Raw genomic sequence first — 10,053 nt, forward strand, 5'->3', positions numbered from 1 at the left:
AGCCTAACACCGGTGGAAATTGTGGATTGGATCTCTGGGATGGAGAAAATTTTTGAGGGTTGCGACTGTAGCAATAGACAAAAGACCACTCTCGCGGTTTCCCTATTAGTCTGGAGTATTGAGCTGTTGGAAGCTATTAGTTGATACGATGCCCAAGGGAGAAGCTAGCAAGATGTCTTGGGAATATTTCCTGGTACAACTGAAAATGTCGTATTGCTCTGAGCAGGATCTTCTAGAAATCAACAATGAATTTCAGAATCTGAAGAAGGGAAGAATGAACATCACTGAGAATGCTGCAGGTTTTATAGAGAAGATGAAGCTGGTTCCTTATCTAGTTCCAACCGAACTCTCCAAGTTCAACAAGTTTGCCCATGGATTACCATTGGACTTTAGTCTAATGGTTAAGTAAGCAACCACTTTGAAAGCCCCCATCCTAGCTGCTAAGAATATTGAGACCCAGATAAGGGAAAAGGGCCTGGTGAGAACTGAGGTTGGTGAGAAGAGGAAGTTCGATAGATATTCAAGGTCCAACAAAAAGAGTAAATTTTCGAAGTCAAAGAAATCTGGAGAAGGAGGAGGAGGTGAAGCTAAGTGGTGGGAGAAGTTTAAAATGTAAAACTTCAGGAAATGTGATGGAGAGGTCAGTTGTTTAAAGTGTGGAAAGCCTGGGCACTATGCCAATGAATTCACCCTTAATAAGAAAGTCTGTTATGGGTGTAATGAAGAAGGGAACATTTCACGGGACTGTCCGAAGAAGAAGGAGGTGACAAGGCCTAACGTTCCACCAAGGCCGAAGGCGAGAGCTTTCCAGATAACCCTGGAAGCTGCAAAGGATGCAACAGATGACACTTCAGGTACCTTTCTTGTAAAATGGATTGCCTACAAATATATTCTTTGATTCCGGAGTAAATTACTCCTTTATATCGCTCAAATTTGGTGGAAGACTACCATTGTCTTTAGATAAAATTGAGAATACTCTAGTTTTAGAACTTTTCAGTGACAAATTCATACCTGTTAGCGATTGCATTAGGAACATTGTCATCGATTAGAATGGGAACAAATTCAACAAGGAGTTGTTATCCATTTAACTGAATGGTTTCGACATTGTACTGGGAATGGATTGGCTTAGTGCCAATGATGTCGAAATACTATGCAAGAAAAAGATAGTAAGAGTAAATCCACCTGGAAAAGAGTCATTTATGATGTATGGGACAAACGCAGAGTAAATTCTAGAATCATTTCCCTGATGAAACCAGAAAATGTTTGTACAAAGGATGCACATCATACTTGGCATTTGTGATCGATGCTAAGAAGGAAAAGAAATAACTACAGAGAATACCAGCAGTGTGTGATTATCCGGAAGTCTTTCCCGAAGATCTTCTTGGATTACCCTCTGATAGACAAGTAGAGTTTCAGATAGACTTGTTACCAGAATCAACACCAATAGCGAACACACCATACCGATTAGCACTGATGGTGATAAAGGAGCTTATGATGCAACTTCAGGAGTTGTTGAAAAAAAGTTTCATTACACATAGTTCATCACCCTGGTGAGCTCTGGAGTTATTCCTAAAGAAGAAGGATGGAAGCATGAGGATGTGCATAGACTATAGAGAGTTGAACAAGGCAACGGTGAAAAACAAGTATCCATTGGCAAGGATTGGTGACCTATTCGATCATCTGCAAGGTTTAAGCTATTTCTCAAAGATCGATCTTAGTGCATGATATCATCAATTGAAGGTGAGAGAGAGCAGGATATTGAGAAAACCGCATTCAAAATAAGATACAGACACTAAGAGTTATTGGTTCTGTCATCTTGACTAACCAATGCTCCAGCAACATTCATGGATTCGAGGAATAGGGTTTGTAAACCATTCATCGATAAATCCATGATAGTGCTCATAGATGAAATTCTGATATACTCAATGTCACAAAGCTAAACCAAGACGGCGGAAATGTTCGGGGGCGGAAGACATCATATACAGTATCACAACAATTGTATAATAGGAATCAAAGCAAACACAACCATTACATTGATTAAGTAAAGTATTTACATCTGTTCGATACATAGTTTTTCGACATCAAAGTGTATAACAAAAGTATAAAAGATGTAACTGTAAAAGCTTCATCTTCTCAAAAATTGTTGGTGTACCTGTCTACCGTTCCCTGAGAATACAAGTGGTTGTGAAAGTGTATCAACATTTAAGTTAGTGAGTTCATAAGAATGTTTTTGTAATGAAATCTTGTCTTTGAATCTTTGAAATTTTTTGTATGTTTCTCAAGAATATCCAATATTTACTTTAGTAGTGGAAAGTAGTCTTAGACCCTCAGACCAAAATGTACATTTGTTACTATATTCTGTAGTTGTGAATCATAGTAATGTTTAATAGGAACCCTTATATGAATATCTTTATACGTATGCTTGGATACCACTGGCTATATTGTATAGTATTGTTCTGTATGAAAACCTTTGTATGAAGTCCATGGTTACCACCAGTAGTAGTGTATAGTATTGTTCTGTATGAAAACCTTTGTATGAAATCCCTGGTTACCACCAGTAGTAGTTTATAGTAGTGTTCTATATGAAAACCTTTGTATGAAATCCTTGGTTACAACCGATAGTAGTGTATAGTATTGTTCTGTATGAAAACCTTTGTATGAATTCCCTGGATACCACCAGTAGTAATGTATAGCAGTTTTATTAATAAAATAAAACCATGTGTTTTGTAATTCCCTAGAATCCTCTAGTTGTATTGTATAGTAGTTCTATTAATTTAAATAAAACTATTTGAAGAGTTGAAATCCCGTAAACAAATGTTTAGTTTATACTATTGTGAGTTTGGTATAACCGTGCTTGATGTGACCTAGTGAACTCTACGATGTTCTTCAGGAATCGGAATGGTAGGCATTTTTCACCCCAGGCTTGCCGGCCTAACTTTAGCTAACAGTTCAGGTGTGGGATTGTCAGTCTCGTATAGATCTATACAGAAATCTCACGCTCTCCCTTCAGGAGACTCTGGTTATACTATATAGGATTTAGTTCCGTACCCTGGAGGATACAATTGAAATAGTGCCTCACAACCCTATATTAACTAGTTTACGTGTAGTGTTGTAGTGTTCTATAGTACTTGAAAGTATATATATATATATATATATATATATATATATATATATATATATATATATATATATATATATATATATATATATATATATAACCTTGTAGTATAAAATAACTATACCTAAATAATTATTTAGTATTGTACTCTTGTATTCGAGAAATAGTATTGTATAGCATAAACTATATCAACCATAATTTTTATGTTCGTTTCTCTATAATGTGCTTGAAAAAGTAAAATAGTATAATGTATCTCAAACTATACCTATTTTAGGTTGTATGTATGTTCTCGTTTTGTGTATTGAATCTTGTAGAAGTAATGTAATGTTCCCAAACTATATCAACTATAGTTTAAATGTATGCTATGTACTGTACTAAAAACATTGCAATTTTGGTTGTATGTTGGAAACTACCCTTATGCTCGACATGTTACAAAAGGGTTAAAAATATCTGAATATTTTTATAAAATGTAGTGATTACTCGGTTTGTATCAATTGCAAAAAATTTTACTCTGTTTGAAATCGTTTGTATATAAACACAAATGTCCTTGTGTTTTACTTGTATCCCCCATGAAAACATTAAAAACAGTGAAAATGTAGGGGTATGAACTCACAGTTGTTTATGTAAACGAGATCAATCGCGGTTGAAAGATGACCCTCGGGTTGACGTACGCGGAATTAATGGTATCCTTATAATAGTTAAACACTTAATTGTATTTAAATTAGTGAAACCTTTAACTAAAATGTCAAAAAAACACTTGCTTTGTGTTGGGAATATTAATGAGAATCGTTTGAAGTGAATGGGAGGATTTTTGGTTAAAGCTCAACCGAGAATCAAGTTCTCGGTCCTAATGAGTTTTCGGTCGAACAGGTTTTCGGCCGAACACAAGTTTTCGGTTCTGGGTGGTTTTCGGTCAATTGAAGATTTGAAGGATGTTATTGGTGTTCTTGGTGAAAATATGAAGATTTGAAGGTTTCCACTTGAAGATATGAATGTTCTTTGATGATCCTTGGGAGCAAAATGAGAGTGTTTCCGAGTGAAATGAGTGATAAATGACCACGTTTTTGAGGAAAACTATACATATCGGTTGGGTTTTCGGCTGAAATAGGGTTCTTGGCCGAAATCCCTTGATGTTCGAGAACCATTTTCGGTAGAAGGGTTTTCGGTCCGAGGGTATCGGTTATGAGGAAAACTTTTGTTTTTGTGTGTATTTCATTCTGAAAACTTATATAAATATCATTTATATAATTTAATTTATTTTCTAACCATTGTGAGCTTAACGACATCAATAAAAGTCAAAATTTTATTTAACATATTTGACTTTTGTTGACTGGAAAAATAACGGGTCGTTACATTACCCCCGTTAGAGGGAATTTCGTCCTGAAATTCTTTCTAAAATGAATACATCATGGACTAGGGAAAAGATGCGGGTACTTTTTTTGCATATGATCTTCTCGCTCCCAAGTGAATTCAGGTCCCCGCATTGCATTCCTGCGAACCTTAACTATTGGTATGCGACTTTGTTTTGTTCGTTTGACTTCCCTAACAATGATTTCTACTGGTTCTTCCACACAGTTAAGACGCTCGTTTATCTCGATTTCATCGAGTGGAATTACAAGAGTCTCGTCGGATAGAGACTTATTTAGATTTGACACATGGAAGACGGAATGTACGTTACAAAGCTCTTGAGGTAGACAAAGTTTGTAAGCTACGGGGCCGATCCTAGCGAGGATATTGAAGGGCCCAATGTACCTTGGATTTAGCTTCCCATGCTTTCCGAAGCGTATCATTCCCTTCCAGGGTGAGGCCTTCAACAGAACACGGTCACCAACCTGGAATTCCAAGGGTTTTCGTCTCTTGTCTACATAGCTCTTTTGTCAATCTCTCTAGGCTTTAAGGTGTTCTTGAATTCAGACGATCTTTTATGTGGTTTCTCGGATGATTTTTGGGCCAATGAGAGTGCTATCAGGGACTTCTCCCTTAGCTAGCTGCGTGTCACCCACTTCAGCCCATCACAGAGGGGATTTGCACTAATGGCCGTAAAGGGATTCAAATAGAATAGCCTTGATTTTGGAATGATAATTGTTGTAATATGAGAACTTAACAAGTGGCAAATGGGTATCCCATGCTTTACCAAAGTTGGCCATGCATGCTCTCAGCATGTCTTCTAGTGTTTGAATGGTTCTCTCACTCTGCCTGTCAGTATGTGGATGATAGGTTGTACTCATGTCCAGCCTAGTTCCAAGAGCCTTCTGAAGTGACTTCCATAATTGCAAAGTTAATCTACCATCTTTATCAATGATAATATATATGGGCACACCGTGCAGTCGTGTAACAAATCAATTTTCAAAGGAATTTTTTTTTCATTAGTCAAAATACATTCCCATAATCAATAAAATTCAAGTACAAATGCTTTCAAAGCCCATAACAAATACAATTTTATTTTCACAACATCAGAGTGTCCCATAAAAATGTTTGAGAAAGTGCACGCCACGCCATCACGCCTTGCCCTTGCCCCTGGGCTCAGAAGTACCTGAAACAAGTCCACAAACTGTACGCTAATGCTTAGTGAGTTCCCAGAGTATACCACACATACAATCCATATAACACATATCATATTAGCCATAAATGCTACAAATATCACATAAGCCCGACATACCAACATATAAGGAAGCCCAGGAAACCCTCCATGGTCTTACTCCGGCTGCCATGGGAACCCCCTCATGGTCTTAGCCCAATGCCTCACGAACCCCCAGAGGTCTTGACCTAGGATTAAGGGAAACCCTCCAAGGTCTTACACCTAAGTGCCTCAGGAACCCCCCGAGGTCTTTACATAGGATGTCGTAGAAACCCTCCACGATCTTATACCTAAGTGCCTCGGGAACCCCCCGAGGCCTTCCATAACAGATTCATAGATACAACTAGTACATTGCATATCACACAACTCGATATCACATATGTAACAAATAATGGGCTGGCTTTGGTGCCTTTGACCCATTGGCATGGTGAGGAGACACAATTCTCATGAATGTTGAACTGACAAGCTAGAATTAAATACATGCCACATGTTGCTCCAACTCAACTGTCTGAAATCAACAAAAGATAGACTTGTCATAAGCCCAAAATTACTCCCAAAGTTAACCGTGGTTAACCTTGGTCAAAACCAAAGTCATCAGTCAAAGTCAATGGTCTATTTTGACTCCAAGTCGTTGAGTGCTCCTTCTGAGTCCAAAAGACCTGATCGAACCCTAGCCAACTCGACGAGTTGTTACATCAACTTGCCGAGTTCACTTGATATATAGAAAATGGGGAAACCCACCCCGACTCGTCGAGTTGCTAGGGGAACTCGCCGAGTCCCCCTTCCTGTTTGCTTGTTGTGATTATACATAAAATACAGGAATTCCAAGGCTTTGATCTGAAGCCCTAAGGTGCCTAGAAGTATAAAGTTTCCAACTTTACCTTCTAGAACTATTCCAAATGCTCTAAGGTCCTTAGTACAGGTTGGAAAGCTGCAAAGCTTTTCCATATGGTCCAAAACTCCAAGGATCTAAAATCCCTCCTTTCCAGAAAGGTTTATTGTCGTCAAAACGCTCCAAAGATGGAGGCCTTATGAACATGCATGTCCAATGCATGTCCCTAGGTCAAAATGGACAAAAAGAGGGAAACATGCCCTAAAACCCTTGCATGGTTTCTATACTCGACCAAAGGCTAGATCTAACCCACCTTGGGACCATTTTGCCCTAGAGATTCATAAAGTTGCAAACTTTATGAATCCCATGAATGCACTCAACAAGAAATGTAGGAAATGAGGAGTAAACTCAAGATCTTGCCATATTCTATGATAAAAATCAAGTCTTGAAGACTTACAACATTCCACGAGATGGTCAAGCTCAAGGATGGTTTCTTGGTTTACTGGATCTTCACACTATCTCCTTCTTCTTAAGCTTCAAAACCATACTATCTCACAAAATGGAAGAGAATGGGAATTACGGTTAACACATACGTTCTTAGGGTTTCGAGGCTGATGGGAGGTTAGCTTCAAGGCCCTTAAGGAGATTATATAGGGGACAAACCCTAAAATTAGGGTTTTATAATTATAGAGCCTACTCGCCGAGTCTTCCTTTCGACTCCTTGAGTAGAGTGTAGATCCCGCGTTCATGAAATGCCATCTACTCGACAAGTTGGACTCCCAACTCGTCGATTCCACGCACACCAACACCCTAGATTTTAAATAAATTAAGTAATACCTGGAACAGGTGTTACAAGTCTCCTCCATGTGAACTAGACTTTGTTCTCAAAGTTTGTTGATCCAAACAATTCCGAGTAATGTTCTCGCATCTCGTCCTCCGGCTCCCAGGTCAACTCGGAGCCCTTGTGGTGCTGCCTTTGCACCTTTACCAACTTCACCTCTTTGTTCCAAAGAACCTTAGTCTTCTTGTCTAACATGGAAGCTATTGTGAATCTAGCTAAGCTCATTTGGCAGGTCTAGTCGATTTGCTACATTACCCACCCAGGCCGAAATCCTGAATGGGTAGATATATCAGGGTTCTAGCTTGCCCCTCCTCCAAAACCTGATAACCCCCTTCCAAAGTCCCCCACATGGAACTCAAGATCCTATCTCTGCCGGTCATCCTAACTTTTTTGATGGCTCTGCGCGACCCACAGCCGATGGCGCACCTACTTCAACAACCCGATAGTCTTGAGCACTATCTCAGTGCTCCCCATGACCCAGTGCCCAACCTCGTCCCAACAAATCGGGGTCCTACACCTTCGACCATACAACATCTCGAATGGTGGTTGGCCGATACTGGCATGGTGACTATTATTGTATGAAAACTCTTCTAGTGGTAGGTACGTGTCCTAACTCCCTCCAAAATCCAACACGCATGCTCAAAGCATATCCTCAAGTGTTTAGATCTTCCTCTCTCTCTGGCCGTCGGTGTAAGGGTGGTACGCCATGCTAAGATGTAGCTGAGTACCTAGTTCCTTGTGGAACTTCTTACAAAACCTAGATATAAATCGAACATCCCTGTCGGAGACTACCGACACTGGCACCCGGTGTCTAGCCACCACCTCTCGTACATAAATATCCGCCAACTTCTCCGTCCTCGATAACTTCGTGATGAAGTCCATAGTGATCTCTTCTTATTTCCACATGGGAATGGGTAAAAGCTTTACATTGCCATGAGGACGCTGATGCTCGACCTTGACCTTCCTACATGTCAAGCACCGCTCCACAAACCAAGCGATCTCCCGCTTCATGCAGGGACACCAATAACCTAGTCTCAAGTCTCTATGCATTTTTGTAGCCCCTGGATGTATAGAGAACTTTGACTTATGTGCCTCCTCTTATATCCTCTGTTTCACCCCACCAGACACCGGTAGCCACACTCGGCCACACTGTGTTAGAAAACCATGGGTATCCTTAACAAACAAAGGATACTATCCTCGAAGTCACTCTATATTCCAATTCTCTCTCTTCACTTCCTTTCCCTAGGCTTCCTTGATCATGTCTAACAATGGAGAGATCACCTTCATCCTCATACAAATGTTCTTAATCGGGGACCCCGCCGTCTTGTAGCTTAAAGCATCGACCACTACATTGGTCTTCCAGGGATGGTATAGGATCTCACAATCATAATCCTTCAACACATCCAACCACCTTCTCTGTTTCATGTTGAGGTTTTTCTGATCCATCAAATACTTCAAACTATTGTGATTAGTATAGATGGTGCACTGTACTCCATACAAATAGTGCCTCCAAATCTTGAGGGCAAACACCACCACCCCCAGTTCTAGGTCGTGAGTGGTTTATTTTGCCTCATGAGGCTTTAGCTACATCGAGGCGTAAGCTATCATGTGCACCCTCAGGATAAGAACCGCACCTAACTCTGAAATCGATACGTCATAGTATATCACAAAATCATCTAACCCCTCGGGTAGTACTAAAATAGGAGCCTCACATAACCTACGTCTCAGGGTCTCCAAAGCCAACTGTTGATCCGTACTCCATCAAAATGTCACACTCTTCTTGGTCAAGCGAGTCAAAGGAACGAGGATCTTGGAGAAATCCTGGATGAATCTCCGATTGTACCCTGCTAAGCCCAAGAAGCTACGAATCTCTGATGCATTCTTCGGTACTTCCCACTGTTGGGTTTTGAGCATTATAACACTCCTAAGTGTACATGTAACCCTAAATACCTTGGATCTATGTTTTCTCTATTATACATGCAAATATGAACTTTCCAAGGTAGTTATCCTAACTAGCATGATAACATTGATTCAAATGAATATATCAAGTTAGAATTACATACCTCTTTGATGTAGATTGTCTTCATGAAGCTTGAGTGCTTAGTGCCCCAAGTGTGACAACTCAAACGGTTCACACAACACCAAATACACATGGAATGACTTGAGAGAAATTGGAACACTTCATAAAATAGGCTAGCCCTTTCTATCACTCATAGTGGCCGATTTTCTCCAAGAATAAGATCATTATATAGTTAGGGTTACACCATGTAAACCTTAATTGTCATGGCCTTTCATTTCCATGATCCATCGGTACAAATACACCATGGAGCATCTTATGGGTTTTTGCCCAAATTGACAATCCATGGAGCACTAGCCCACTATATAAGTATGGATGATTTACACAATCAACCCATATATTTAATTAGTCTTCTTTTGATCACTTAATTAATCCTAGATTAATTCTTGATCAATACTAATTAAATAATATAATTAATATATTAGAACTTATAATATATTAACCAACCTTAAGTGTTATTTCTCTCATTATAGTCTATCCAAATGCATGATGCCATGCAACCCAAATGGACCATGTCGGGTCAGGTCAAGTGTTACCAATTATAGTTATGGACTTAGACATCAGTCCAACACCCACTGCATCACAGCCTCAACCTTGGCTGGATCAA

The sequence above is a fragment of the Lactuca saligna genome, chromosome 8 (genome assembly GCF_052625555.1).
Source record: "Lactuca saligna cultivar CGN05327 chromosome 8, ASM5262555v1, whole genome shotgun sequence".
In the NCBI taxonomy this organism is placed as follows: domain Eukaryota; kingdom Viridiplantae; phylum Streptophyta; class Magnoliopsida; order Asterales; family Asteraceae; genus Lactuca; species Lactuca saligna.